The sequence below is a fragment of the Petaurus breviceps genome, unplaced genomic scaffold (assembly GCF_028583685.1).
Source record: "Petaurus breviceps papuanus isolate PSGF00001 unplaced genomic scaffold, PetGlider_PUasm1.0 90602, whole genome shotgun sequence".
Taxonomy (NCBI): Eukaryota; Metazoa; Chordata; class Mammalia; order Diprotodontia; family Petauridae; genus Petaurus; species Petaurus breviceps.
This window is the reverse complement of record NW_027187283.1, coordinates 7,579,937-7,595,022: the sequence shown is the minus strand read 5'-3', so window position 1 is coordinate 7,595,022 and position 15,086 is coordinate 7,579,937. Positions and strand designations below refer to the sequence as shown.

At 33.7% G+C, this 15,086-nt stretch overlaps 2 pseudogenes; one reads left to right on the top strand and one right to left on the bottom strand.

The window, feature by feature from the left end:
* Positions 1-4,325: 4,325 nt before the first annotated feature.
* Positions 4,326-4,976, bottom strand: LOC138142731 (retinitis pigmentosa 9 protein pseudogene; annotated as a pseudogene).
* Positions 4,977-10,731: 5,755 nt separating this feature from the next.
* On the top strand, positions 10,732-13,291 carry LOC138142730 (heterogeneous nuclear ribonucleoprotein H-like; annotated as a pseudogene).
* The last annotated feature ends 1,795 nt before the right edge of the window (positions 13,292-15,086 follow it).

Here is a 15,086-nt window from a genome sequence, read left to right as displayed (position 1 = left end):
AGGGGATTCTAGGCAACAGGAATATTTATCAATAATTAGGATTTCAGTTAAATACTTTTATGGTATAACCAAATCTTTAAATATTAATTTAAGGAGTGATTTTTTTATATCATTTAGTTCAAATCTGATTACTAGAGGAGTAATATAATTTGGTCACCATTGCAGAATTCCTTAGGAGCAGAGTCTGACATAAGAATCCACACTTCAAAACGGTAATTTTTCTTCTGCAGTATTAAACCCTATTGGTGACTAAATAATTCGCACAACCATTATTAGCCAATAGATGAAAAAAGGGTTTAATCAACCTCACAGTATAGATACTAGGCTTCTCTGAGCATCTCTATACCTTAAACACAATAGTAAAATATTATGCTATTACCTGCCATTTATTTCTATTCCAGAGGTTAAGATAATTTTTTAGTGCTAATTTGTTTCTTGTTTTACTTGAGCCATGAAGACATGGTCTATGGCTAAGACACTTCCTTGTGACTATTGTGAAGTTATTTTTTTAAAAAAAGCTGATGAAATCTTTAATTTGTTTGATATTTCCCTTGATGTTCTTGTCAAAGTTAGCAATACCACAATCCATATTAATAGGAAATTCCCACTCCATTCTCCTCATCACAATAAATGCTGGGGATTTTGTAATATTTCACCACTATTTGTTCTGTATTTCAAAGGTTACCACTCTTAATTGGATATACTTTTTAAACTCATGTATATTTCAAGAGAATATTATCTGAATCATCCTGATTCATATAAATCAATTAAGCTACATGCAGATTATTCAAATATATTGGTATCTTCAGAATACTTATAATACTTTTTCTTATTTTAATTACACATTAGTTTTAGCTACCAAATAAAAATGAATTCCAAAGAGACTGAAGATGTATTGAATCCACAAAAGCATAATGTTATACATTTTCCTAAATGCATTCTATCCTTAAATTGCTAGCTGCCTTATGGCCTTAATACTATCAGAAATTTTTAAATGTCTACATAACTTTTTTAAGAGAAAATTATTTTTAAAATTCATTAAATGTTATGCAAGTTATATAATTGTGTTGGTTACTTTGACTATATTTTGATAATGAATCAAGGATTCATAAATGTATTGTCACCTGGTGATTAAACTTCCAATAGCCTCTGACAATTTTAGGCTAGTTCCCAATAAAAAGGACAAAGAATTTATCACTTCAAAATTTGTAATAGAAGAGAGGAAAACTGGAACTATTTGAAAAAAATAGAATCCAGATTTTGAAAGAGAAGACTTTAAAAGGTTCAGTAAAGTGGGAATGTTCTAACGGCCTCAATTTCAATAGGGCAAGTGTCCTTGTATCCAAAAGTTTAAAGAAGCTTTTTTGAAGTTATGGAGAGAAATAATTTTTATAAGTAGAAAAAGAAGAAAATTTTCTAAGGAGACCCATACAGAAACACGGGTCAACCCAATTTAGCTAGAAGATAGAAGCAAAGAAAGGTGATGGAGGAAAACAGAACATTGTACTATGGTCCTCTAAGAATACTATCAACAATGCTGAAACTAATCTCTTGGGGGAGAAAAATATATTGCCATAGAAATCTAAGAACAACAACAAAAAATGTTCCAGAATTTGCATGTTTGTTTTTAACTATATTATGGGAAAAGAGAAGGACCTACTGCTGCTCTGGGTAGATGCAGTAATAATCACTGGCAACAGAAAGAGCAAAGTAGTTTCATTCATGCTTTCATTCTGTTTATGCCTAGGAAAATGATTAAAGTTGAGTGGTATATTGGAAAGAGTGGTGGCTTTGGAAATAGAAGAGAGTTTGAGTCCTAGTTTTGACACTGCATCCCTTTTGTGGTCCTTGAAAACTATCATGTTCTAAAGATGAAAGGGCTTAATTTTATTACTTCTAAAATCCATTCTATAACCCTTTAAATTCTTAGCCATTAAATGGAAAGAACAAAGATGGTTAGTAGGGAGTTGAGACCTTAGGTGAGAGAAGAAATTAAAAACCAGATGGTAGGCAAAGAAAAAATAAAAGTATGTCTATTTTCTAACCTCAAGATGAATTACTTAGAAAATCCAAGAGATTCAGCAGAGGAATTAATGGAAACAAACAGAAGACAGTAGTACATTTAAAAATAAATCACACAAAAATAGCATCTACATATTCATAAAATCCAGTAGAAAAATATAGGGGAAATCCATTCAAAATAAATATAAAATGCATAATATAACTAAGAGTAAATATAACATTATCATCACACATGCATATATATATATTTCAAATATCCTTATTAAAGAAATAAAGAATAGCTTAAATAACTGGAAGAACATCCAATGCTCAAGCCTAAGGTATTTTAATAAAGTAAAATGATGATACAACTTCAATTGTTACAGATTTTTTTCAATTTATCTATTTTTAGGTATAAACAACTTCCATAAGTTTTCATTTTTCTCCACATCCCTCTCCTCTTCCTGCCCAAGATGACATGTAATCTGACATGGGCTCTACACATACATTCCTATTAAACAAATTTTCACATTAGTCATGTTGCATATAAGAATTATGATGAATAGGAGAAACTGAGAAAAAAATAAAAAGCAAAACAAAATAAAACAAAAATGAAAATATTCTTCACTCTGCACTCCAACTCTGTAGTTATTTCTCTGGATGTGGATGACATATTCCATCATAAGTACTTTGGAACTGTCTTAGATTTTTACACTGCTGAGAAGGGATATGTCTGTCAAAAGCAGTTATAACACACTGTGGATGATTCTGTGTCCAATATTCTGGTTCTGCTCATTTCACTGAGCATCAGTTCATATAAGTTTTTCCAGAGTTTTCTGAAGTTTGACTGTTCATCATTTCTTATAGCACAATGGTATTCCAATCCATTCATACACCACAACTTGTTCAGTCATTCCCCAATTGATGGGTGTCCCCTCGATTTCCAGTTCTTGGCCACCGCAAAAAGAGCTGCTATAAATAATTTTGTACACAGGGTCTTTTTTCCCATTTTTATTATCTCTTTAAGATACAGTCCTAGAAGTGGTATTTCTGGGTCAAAGGGTATGCACTTTTTTATAGCCCTTTGGACATAGTTAAAATTGCTCTCCAGAATGGGTGGATCAGCTCACAGCTCCACCAACAATGAATTAGTGTTCCAACTTTCCCACACCTTCTCCAAAATGTATTATTTTGCCTTTTTGTCATATTAGCCAATTTGGTAGGTGTAATGTGCTACCTCAGAATTGTTTTGATTTTCGTCTCTCTAATCAATAGCGATTTAGAGCAATTTTTAATATGGCTATAGATAGCTTTATGGTTTTCCTTTCAAAACTGCCTGTTCATATCCTTTGGCCATTTATCAATTAGGGAATAGTTTGCATTCTTATAAATTTGACTCAGTAATCTATATATTTTAGAAATAAGGCCTTTATCAGAGATACTAGTTGTAAAAATTATTTCCCAATTTTCTATTTTCCTCTTAATCTTGGTTGCATTGGCTTTCTGCAGAAACTTTTCAATTTAATCTGATCAAAATTATCCATTTTATATTTTATAATGTTCTTTATCTCTAGTTTGGTCAAACATTCCTCCATTCTCCATAAATCTGACAGAAAAAAAAAACTATGCATTGCTCCCCTTATTTGTTTTTAGTATCAGTTTTTTACCTAAATTGTGTACCCATTTGGATTCCATTCTGGCATAAGGTGTTATTAATTGGTCTCTACCCAGTTTCTGCCATACTATTTTACAATTTTCCCAAAAATTTTTGTCAAATACTGAGTTCTTATCCCAGAAGCTTGGGTCTTTGTTATTATCAAACAGGAGTTTATTATAATCATTGGCTACTGTCTTCTGTACTTGATACATTCCACTGATTTACCCCCTTTATTACTTTTTTTTCTGAGATAACTTAGCTTTATTATACAACACCTGATAGAATTCATTTTCAACTGCTAAAGATCTAGAATTTTCAAGTAAGTCAGCCTACAGCACCACCAACCCTCTGCTTTTATGGGAGAATCTATTTTGGAAATATCTAGAATGTCTTCATAACTTATGCTTAATTTTCTTCAAAAAATTATCACAAAGTACAGTTATCAAGGAAGATAACAATGAGAATATGGCATATGAGCAATTCAACATCATGTTGAATTCATCAGTATTGGTAGCAAGAGCAAAATGTCACAGAAGTGATGCTAAGGAGACATTTCTTGGTTCCTTTTTCTGTCAATTGAGACCCTTTTGTGGCTACTTCTCCACGAGTACCTAAAATATTCAGCCACAATTCTGGAGAAACAAGGTGGTTTAAAGGAAAATTATTTTTAATCAGAGTGTGTACTCTCATTTGACTTAGATTTGTCTCTTTTTTCCTTCTCCTTCTCCTTTTCCCTTTTCTTATGTTTCTCCTTTTTCCTTTTCTTATGTTTCTCCTTTTTCTTTCTCTTCTGCTTCTCCTTTCATTCTGAGGAACTGGAAGTACTGCCATCTTCATCTGAGGTAAAATCCGCTAGTAACTTCTTTAGTTGTTGTATCCTCACATCTTTTTTCATGATGTTTATTCTCCCTTATAATGTCACACATAGGGTCTTCATGTGCTAGCCTAAATTAGTTTATTTTCTGATTGCCTTTGATAAAGAATGAATGTTCTTTGTCACCTGTTCTGTATGGTTTCCCTACCTTTACAGTGTCAGCATTGCATAGCCTTCACTTCTCTCCCCAGGGGGGATCCAGAGTCCTTTATTTGGAGCATGAGCCAGAAATTCTCTGGCATCTTCATTGCCTACTATGTCTGGTATGCAATCTTCTGGTTTGGTCTCATCTTCCTTGATAAGTGCAGGAATAGGTTTTTGATAAAAGGGCTTGATTTGCTGCAGCTGCTACCTCTGCTGGTCTTGCTGATGCCACTTCTACTCCAGGCGCTGCCACCACTCTAGTTCGGGCTGGCTTCGGGGCTGCTTGTGGGGCAGAGGCATGACTGGGCCAGGCCAAGCTGGGCTAGAGCTTCCCACCACTGTAGGGGTGGGGGGAAACCCCCTTTATTTCTTAGCCAGTACCAATTAGTTTTGATGATTGATGCCTTATAATACAATTTAAGATCTGGTATGGCTAGGCCACCTTTCCTAGCATTTCTTTTCATTAATTCTCTTGATATTCTGATACCCTTTTGTTCTTCCAGAGGAAATTTGATAGTATTTTTTTTTCAGCTCCATAAAATTATTTTTTGGTAGGTTGTTTGGTATGGCACTGAATAAGTAAATCAATTTATGTAGAATTGTGAATTTTGTTATAGTAGCTTGTCCTACTTCTGATCAACTTGTTTTTCCAATTATTTAGATCTGACTTTATTTGGGTGAAAATTATTTTGTAATTGTGTTCATATAGTTTCTGAGTTTGTTTTGGCAGTTAGAATCTTAAATATTTAATTATGTCTATAATAACCTTAAATGGAATTTGTTTTTCTCTCTCTTGTTGTTGGGCTTTGCTGGTAATAAATAGACATGCCAATTATTTATGTGGGTTTATTTTATAACTTGAAAATCAGATTAAGTGGTTTATTAATTCAAGTAGATTTTTACTTGATTCTCTAAGCATATCATTGTATCATCTTCAAAGAGTGAAAAATTAATTTCATCTTTGCCTATTCTAATTCCTTTAATTTCTTTTTTTCTTCTCTTATTGCTGAAGCTAACATATCTTTTTAAAATTTTATCTATCTATCTATCTTAGTTTACAACATTAATTTCCACAAGATTTTGAGTTACAGATTTTCTTCCCATTTCCCCCCTACCCACCACCCCAAAACAGCGATCCTGCTGAATATCCCCTCCCTCAATCTGCTCTCTTTTATGGCTTCCCCATCCCTCCTCTGACTTTCTATTAGGGCATGGTGGATCTCTATGCCCCAGTTAAAGCTAACATTTCTAATACTATATTGTATAACAGTGGTGATAATTGATGTCCTTGTTTCACTTATTGGAAGTTCATTTATCTTATCCCCATCATGTATAATGCTTGCTGAAAATTTTATATAGATGCTACCTAACATTTTAAAGTAGGCCATATTTATCTTTATGCTTTTTAGTTATTTCAATAAAGATAGGTGTTATATTTTGTCAAAAGCTTTGTCTGCGTCTAGTGAGATAATTATATGGTATCTGGTAAGTTTGTTGCTGATATTATCAATTACGCATGTAGTTTTCCTAATATTGCACTAGTACTGCATTCCTGGCATAAATCCTACACAATCTAATATATTATTCTCATGATAAGTTGCTGTAATGTTTTTGCTAATATTTCATTTAAAATTTTTGCATCTACATTCATTAGGAAAATTTTTCTAGAATTTTCTTTCTCTGTTTTGGCTCTTCCCAGTACCATATTAACTAACAGTACTATATTGGCATCATAAAAAGAATTTGGTAGGACTTCTCCTTCAACAATTTCTCGAAATAGTCCACATGGTATTGGAATAATTCATTCATTAACTGCTTGATAAAAATTCCCTTGTAAATCCATCTGATGCTGGAGAATTTTTCCTACTGAGTTCACTGATGGTTTGTTCATTTTTTTTTTCTGAGAGGGGGATATGTAAGTATTTTACTTTCTCTTCTCTTAATCTGGGCAATTTATATTTTTGTAAATATCCATTTCACTAAGATTGTCAAATTTATGATCATACATTTGGGCAAAATAATTCCTAATTATTGCTTTAATTTTCTCTCCATTGGTAATGAATTCACCTTTTTCATTTTTGGAATTAGTAATTTGTTTTTCTTCTTTCTTATATTAAAATCAATATTACCAAAGGTTTGTAAATTTTATCATTTTTTCCCACAAAAACCAGCTCTTAGTTTTATTTATTAGTTTAATAGTTTTATTAATTTCAATTTTATTACTCTCTCCTTTAGTTTTTAGTATTTCTAATTTGGTATTTAATTGAGGATATTTACATGTTTCTTTTTATACTTTTTAGTTGCATGCCTAATTCATTGATCTTCTCTTTCTCTATTTTGTCCATGTAAGTCTTCAAAGTCATGAAACTTTTCCTAAGAACTGCTTTTGCTGCATCCCATAAGTTTTGGTATGTTTTCTCATTATTGTCATTTTTTTGAATGAAGTTGTTGAGTGTTATTATGATTTGTAGTTTGACACACTCATTCCTTAGGATTAGATTATTTAGTTTCTGATAAATGTTTAGTCTATCTTTCCATTACCCTTTATTACATATATATTTTATTGCATCATGATTGAAAAGGATGTATTTAATATTTCTGCATTTCTTCATTGGATTGTGAGACTTTATGCTATAGTCCATGGTCAATTTTTATGTATGTGCCATGCACCACTGAGGAAAAGGTGTATTCCTTTCTTTCACCATTCAGCTATCTGCCTTTTCTAAAATTCTATTCACCTCCTTAATTTTGTTCTTCTTAATTTCGAAGTGATTTGTCAAGTTCAGAGAGGGGGAGGTTGGGGTCCCCCACTAGTATAGTTTTGCTGTCTATTTCTTCCTATAACTACCTTAACTTCTCCTCTAAGAACTTTCTGGTGTGTGAGTTCCCCTGTTTCATATGTGTTTCTTGTAAACAACCTATTATAGGATTATAGTTTTTAATCTATTTTGCTATACACTTCTATTTGATGGGAAAGATTATTGCATTCACATTTACAGTTATGAGTACTATCTGTGTCTTTTTCTCCATTCCATTCTTTCCCATTTATTCTTTTATTTCTCCCTTCTTCCTTACCTTCCTCAAAAATTTACTTTTGACCACCACCTCCCTCAATCTTGCCTCCTTTCTGTCAACCTCACTCCCTTTTCTTTCCTTTTTTTCCTTTAGTACTTCTTCCTTTACTTCTAACCATCCCCTCCCTTTTCTTTCCCATTTCCCCTCCTCCTGCCTGTAGGACAAGTTATGTTTCTATACTTAACTGAATATATTATTCCCTCCTTGAATCAAATCTGATAAGAGTAAAACTCAAACAATGCTCATCTCTCTCCCTTCTTTCCCTCTATTATAATATGATTTTGTGCCTCTTCATATGACATAATTTACCTTTTTCTGCCTCTTCATTTCCTCTTCTCCCATTGCAATCCCATTGTACCTCTTTTTTTTATCATTACATCAGTTAATTTATACCAACACCCTCTGTCTATGTCTATCCCTTTTAAATGTCATAGTAAAGATAAAATTCTTCAGATTTACAAGTATCATCTTCTCACATAGGGATGTAAACAGTTTGCCCTTAATGAATAGTGCATACACACACAAATATATATACACATATAGCTTGTATGCATAAGTATACACATATACATGCATGTGTAATGCATATATGTTTTTTCTGTGTATGTATACATGCACAGACAATATACACATACATGAATTTATATACACATAATACATGCACAATATATATATATATATATATATAAATGTGTGTATGTATATACATGTGTATATATATATATATATATTCATGTTTATCTTTCTTTGCCTCTCTTAAGTCTTGCATTTGAAGATCAAATTTCCCATTGGCCTCTTGAATTTTCATTAGGAAGGTCTGGAAGTCCCTTATTTCATTGAATTTCCATCTCCTTGCCTTAAAGATTATGCTCAAATTTGTTGCGTAGCTGATCCTTGGTTGTAGTCCAAGTGCCTTTGCTTTATGGGATATCATATCTTAGTCCCTCTGATAATTAATGCAAAAATTTCAAGCTCCTGTGTGATCCTGACTGCAGTTCCACAATATTTGAATTGTTTCTTTCTGGCTGCTTGCTGTATATTCTTCTTGACTTGATAATTCTGGAATTTGGCTACAATATTCCTTGGCATTTTCAATTTGGGATCTCTTTCAAGAGATAATCAATGGATTTTTTCAATGATGATTTTATCCTGTGGTTCTTCAACCTCTGGGAATTTTTCCTGGATGATTGCTTGGAAGATACTGTCCAGACCAGTAATTCCTAGATTATTTCTTCTGGATTTAGTTTTCAGATCAATTGTTTTTCCAATGACATATTTTATGTTTTATGTTACTTTTTCAATCTTTTCATTTTTTGGCTGATTCTTATGCATTATAGAGTCATCAACTTCTGTTTACACAATTCTAATTTTGAAGAAATTTTCTTATGTTAGCATTTGTATCTTTTCCATTTTGTCAATTTTACTTTTTAAGAAGTTATTTTCTCCATTTAGGTTTTGTACCTTCTTATCCACTTGGCTAATTTTACTTTTTAAGGAGTTGTTATCTTAAGTGATTTTTTTTTGTTTTGTCAATTGTATTTTTAAAAGAATCGATCCATTTTTCTTCTACATCTCCAATTTGACCTTTAAAATCCTTCCTAAGTTCTTCCAAGACTGTTTTTTTGTACTTGAGAACAGTTCATATTCACTTTTGAGGTTTCAGATGTGGGTATAGTTTCAATCAATAAAATCCTTCTGGATTTGTATCTTGCTCTTCCCTGTCCCCATAGTAAAAATCTATGGTCTTTGCTTTTCTAATTTACTCTTTCCTCATAGTGGTTGCTTTTTTCCTGGCTTTTAAAGTAGATCTCTCCTACTTGTGCAAAGCGGCCAATGTCCCACACTTATTGTTCTGGGGGCTAGGGTCCTGGTTACATGTTTTTTTTTTCTATGGCCTCTGGTTCTGGCAGCTGAAAGTTATATAATGCTGTAACTTATCTGGTGTTGTGCTTGAACTGGCTGCTGTGTGCTGGGGCCAGGTGCAGTTTTGTGTGTTTCCCCAGGGCTACACTGAAGCTCATGGCATGAGCTTTAGGGGATGTGTGATCTTGTCACTGGAGGTCTCCTCCACACTAGGGCTGTGCTAGAGTACAGGTAGGTTCAGCTGCCAGTGGATGCCCGTCGACACTGGTGTTTTCTGGTTCCTTCGGTGTATGAAGGCACAGTGGTGGTCCTGATGTTGGCACTTGCTGGTTCCACGACCCTGCAACTCCAGATCTTCCGATGGTCCACTGAAGTGGGGCTTGCTCCTGGCTTGCTGGGATTACTCCTGTCCTGTACTGTTCCCCTTCAGGAATATTTTCCCTTAATCCCCCTATCCTCCCAAGCTAAAAGCCTGTCATACCCCATTATTTCTGCTGACTCTTCTATTCCAGGATTTTTACTGTGGCAATATTCTCTGGGTTTTTCAAAGTCAAGAAGGGAGGGTGGGACCACTTATTGTTTATTCCCCCATCTTGGTTCCTGGAAGTTTAAATAAAGTTACAGATTTTCTTTGTTATATAATAAATCTACAAAGGACATATTTTATTATGCTAACTTTAAATAGTACATTTTTAGGAATAAATTTCCAGAGTCTCAAGGAAAATGATCAACAACAAAAAAAGTGGAAACTAGATGGGAATAGCAGGCCTCAAATTACAACATAAAGTCATAGTTATAAAATCTATTTAGTATTGGCTGAAAAATGAAATGTAGATCAGTGGAATAGAGTAGATAAAGAAGAATTAGAACCAATGGACATCCATAACTAAGGGTTTGATTAATTCAGGAACATCTGTTATTTAGAGACTTTAACAATTGCTGATAAAAATAGAAAGAAGTTTGTCAAAATGTAAGTTTAGACTGGAATTTTATATTAAGTACCTTAATCTTCTGAAATTGTTCATGAGTTCTAAATATTAATGGTTATACCATTAAAAAAGAAGAGTTTTTTTTTTCACAGCCATGCCAAAGTGAAGTATTGAGCCACCACAACAACATGATACTGAACACTGAAGGTGGAGATGGCTTCTTGGTGAAGGTGCAGGGCTTGCCTTGGTTCTCCTCTGTTCACAAAGCCTTATGCTTATTCTCAGAATTCAAAATTCAAAATGGTGCATCAGACATTAATTTCATCTATACCCAAGAAGGAAGACCAAGTGGAGCATTTTTTTTAACTTGAGGCAGAAGATGAAGTCAAATAGACACTGAAAAATGACAGAGGGACCATGGGACTGTAATAGTAATGGAAATTGAATATCTCCTTGCATTGGCAATCTAACAGGTACTTAGCACTTATTTCCAAGTTAACAATTGTGTCAAGTATTAACACCCAGAATTTGGGAACCCCACAGTGGGATGGACTTGTTAATGTAACAGGAAGGGGATGAACAGGGAGGAGCTAATACCACATATAAAGAAAAGCCTAAGCTAAGAGAGGCCATAATTGGATTAAGGAAGCTTCAGGAGGCTGGGATGCTACTCCTCCAGAGAGAAGAGAACTGAGAACTGTACTTAGAACAAAGCACAACTGAAACTTGAAATGAGAACTGAGAAATGAACTAATAATTGAACACTGAGAAATTAGAAGAGAGGGGAATTGGGAGGAGGCATGGCTGTGGTGTTGGTACTTTGTCTCTCTGTTTTGGTATTACTTTGTCAGATCCATCTGCTCTTAGAGTCCAGTGCTGTTGTTACAGAAGCCCTGGAAACTTGCTGCTGGTTCAGAAGTTCTGAAAGGATTTTCTTGTATGGTAACAGAAATCATAACGGAGGGTCTTGTTGATGATTTCAGAGGACTGGTACTATAATGCTGAGCTGTGTTGAGTTCTCAGACCTTGTTGGTAAGTCTGAGTTGATTTCACAGGCAGAAAGTGAATTGATGAGGATGCCAGCAATGTGCATGAATGTTATTGTGCCTTTGTTAAGATTTGTATTCTGAGGAACAGAAACTGTGAAGGACTTCAGGTGGACCAGACAATGTGAACTTCAGTGTGGAATGAGAACTAGACAAGGAACTTCACAAGTGGTTGGACAAAGAACTAAGAGATGTCTGCTTTTGAACTCAGGTGACAGTGGGATAGATTCAGCCAGGAGCTGGGACCATGGAAGAGGAACTTACTAAATAAGGATGACTGGAAACTAATCTCCAATCAAGAAGAAAGAAGACTTTTTGATTGAAGAGATTAAGACAAATATGACCTTGGGTTGCAAAACTTTTGACCTCTGTACTTTGTGCCAATTAAGGAGGCTTGCCTCCTTAAGAATGATTGAGTTACTAAATTAATGTACTTTTTTTTAAAACTATGTGACCACTTTGGTGAAAACAATGTGGCCTCTTTAGTGATAAGTTGTTAAGCCATACCATTGAAAATGCTGTATTTTATTTTCTGTGAATGTTTTGCCTTAATTTATTACTGAATAAATAGAAAATTAACTATACTGTATAATCAGAACCTTGAAAGCTATTCACAGCAGCAGTCCTCTGGAAAGCTGCTCATGCTTGGCTCCACAAGGAAACAGATATGTTGATGTATTCAAGTCAAACAATGTTGTAATAGATTGGGTGTTGAAGCATGCTGGTCCAAATAGTCCTGACACTGCCTATGATGGCTTTGTGTGCTTCAGAGAACTCCCATTTGACTGTAGCAATAAAGAATTTTTAGTTTTTCCAGGGTTGAAAATCGTGACAAATGGGATAACATTGCCAGTGCACTTCCAGGCGAAGAGTACAAGGGAGGCCTTAATGTAGTTGGCTTCACAGGAAATGACTGGATAGGTTCTAAAGAATCACAAAGAAAGATAGGGCACAGGTACATTGAAATCTTCTATAACAGTATGACAGAAGTTAATCCTCATTATGATCCTCCTCAAAAGCTAATGGCTACACAGTAGCCAGGTCCTTATGACAGGTCTAAGACTGGCAGAGGCTATAAGCATTGTAGAGGAGCTGGATTTAAAAGGATGAGGCAAGGTAATTATGATGGAGCGTCTGGAGGCTATGATAAGTACAATGGATATAATGATGGTTTGGGTTGGGTTGAATAGATTTGGAAAGGACCTCAGCTACTATTTTTCAGGAATACCTGATCATAGATATGGAGATGGTGTATCTACTTTCTAAAGTTCAAGAGCCATTGTGTGCACATGAGAACATTACCTTAAAGAGCTATTGAGAATGATAATTACAATTTTTTATCACTACTCAACCCTGTTCAAGTATACATTGAAATTGGATGTGATGGGAGACTGACTGGAGAAATAGATGTTGAATTTGCTACTCATGAAGATGTTATGGCAGCTATAACAAAAGACAAAGCAAATATGTAGTATGGATATGTAGAACTCTTCTTGAAATTTGTAGTAGGAAAAAGTGGTAGTGCTTATGGTAACCAGATGCTAGAAGGCATGGGTTTGTCAAACCAGTTCAATTACAGGGTCTATCTAGCCAGAAGCTGAGTGAGGATTACAGAGGAGGCTACTATGGTCAAAGTAACATGAGTGGATATGATCAAGCTTTATGGAAAAATTCCAGTGATTTTCAATCAAATCTTGCATAGGGGTCCAAAGAGCACACACACACACACACACACACACACACGTACATATGTGTGTGTTTCTCTGTGTGTGTATATACACATACATATGCATATATATAAATGTTTTCAAAACAAAAATAAGTATATGAGATTATTCAAAATCAATAAGGAAAAGAGAAATACAAAGTAAAATAGCAAATTGGAAAATATAACTAAAGATGGCAATAGTCAATATCAAACAGGAATACATAGGGGCTCAAAATAATGCTAATATTCTATTGGAAAATCTATTAATTGGTCCAAATATTCCTGAAAACAATTCAAGCATAAAATTAGAAAGTGTATAAAATTTCCTTAACCTTTGACACAATGACCCTGATGCTTACTTGATATACCAAAGAAATCAGTGTTAAAAAGAAAGATCCCATATAAAAGAAAATTATGAAGAGTGAAATGACAGAACCAAGAGAACATTGTATATATTAATACCAATATTGTTTTCAGAACTGGATGTGAATATAAATGCTTTATAAAGAAGGGTACTATCTACATCCAGAGAGAGAAATAACAAGTAGAAGCATGTAGAGAACATTTTAAAATATATTTATTCACTCACATATTTGTATGTGTGTGTAAATGTCATGTAACTATTTGGGTGGGTCAATTGGTAGCTATCTCTAGGGAAGGTGGGGGAGGGAAGGAAAAAAAGAAATTATTTTTTTGGATAATTTTATTGTATATTTTAAAGGCATAACAAGTTGTGCATAGTAGACAAGCATTTCCATAACATAGTACAATAAAAAGATTTCACATTAAACTGCAAATCTACTATGCACAACTTGCTATTCCCTTCAAATATACAACAAAATTATCATGTAAATTTCTTTTTTTCTTCCCCTCCCCCACTTCCAGAGATATGTATGTATATATGGCATAGGTATGTAAAATTGTTCCATACATAATTCTATTCATCAATTCTTTCCCTAGATGCAGATAGTGTCTTTCTCCATTTGTACTATATAGTTAATTTGGATATTTATAATAATAAAACATAATTTATTTGCTTGATCATTGGTAAAACAATATTGCTGTTACTATATAAAATGTTCTTTTCTTTCTGCTCATTTTATTCTTCATTATATTCTTCAAGTCTTTCATGTTTTTCTAAAATAACTGAGCTCCACATTTCCTATAGCACAGCAGTATTCCATCACAAGCACATACCACTATTCAGTCATTATATCCCTCAATTGTGGAGGAATAACTGATAAATTGTTTTAAGTGATTGCAACATAATATTACTCTGTTGGAATATTTAATGATATGATAAATATAGAGAAACATGGAGAGGCATGAAATGATGGAAAATAAAGTAAAGAGTCAGGAAAATTATATATAAAGAATATAACAATAGAAGTTGTATAAAAAGCAAAAACAAATAATCAAAGTGGAAATCAGTTACAGAATAATGACAAAACTTGGCCCCAAAGAAGAGATATGACAGGGAACCACCATTCCTTTTGTACAAATATGAGATTAAGGGTATGTAAAATAGATGTACTCTCATCCTAGGGAGCTGAACTATTTCCTCACTTCCCCCATTTTATTCTTTTTTTTTAAATGATGACCCTATTGGAGGAGGAAAGGAGAGAAAAGGAAAGAATTATAAATATTTGTAACATAAAAATGAAATATACTTTTAACACATTTTGGTTATGGTTATTATTATCAACTCTTGAGAATATAGTTAGAGAAAACACCACTGGATTTTACAATTATGAGTTTAATAAAGTAATTTAAGGGAGATATTTCAGTT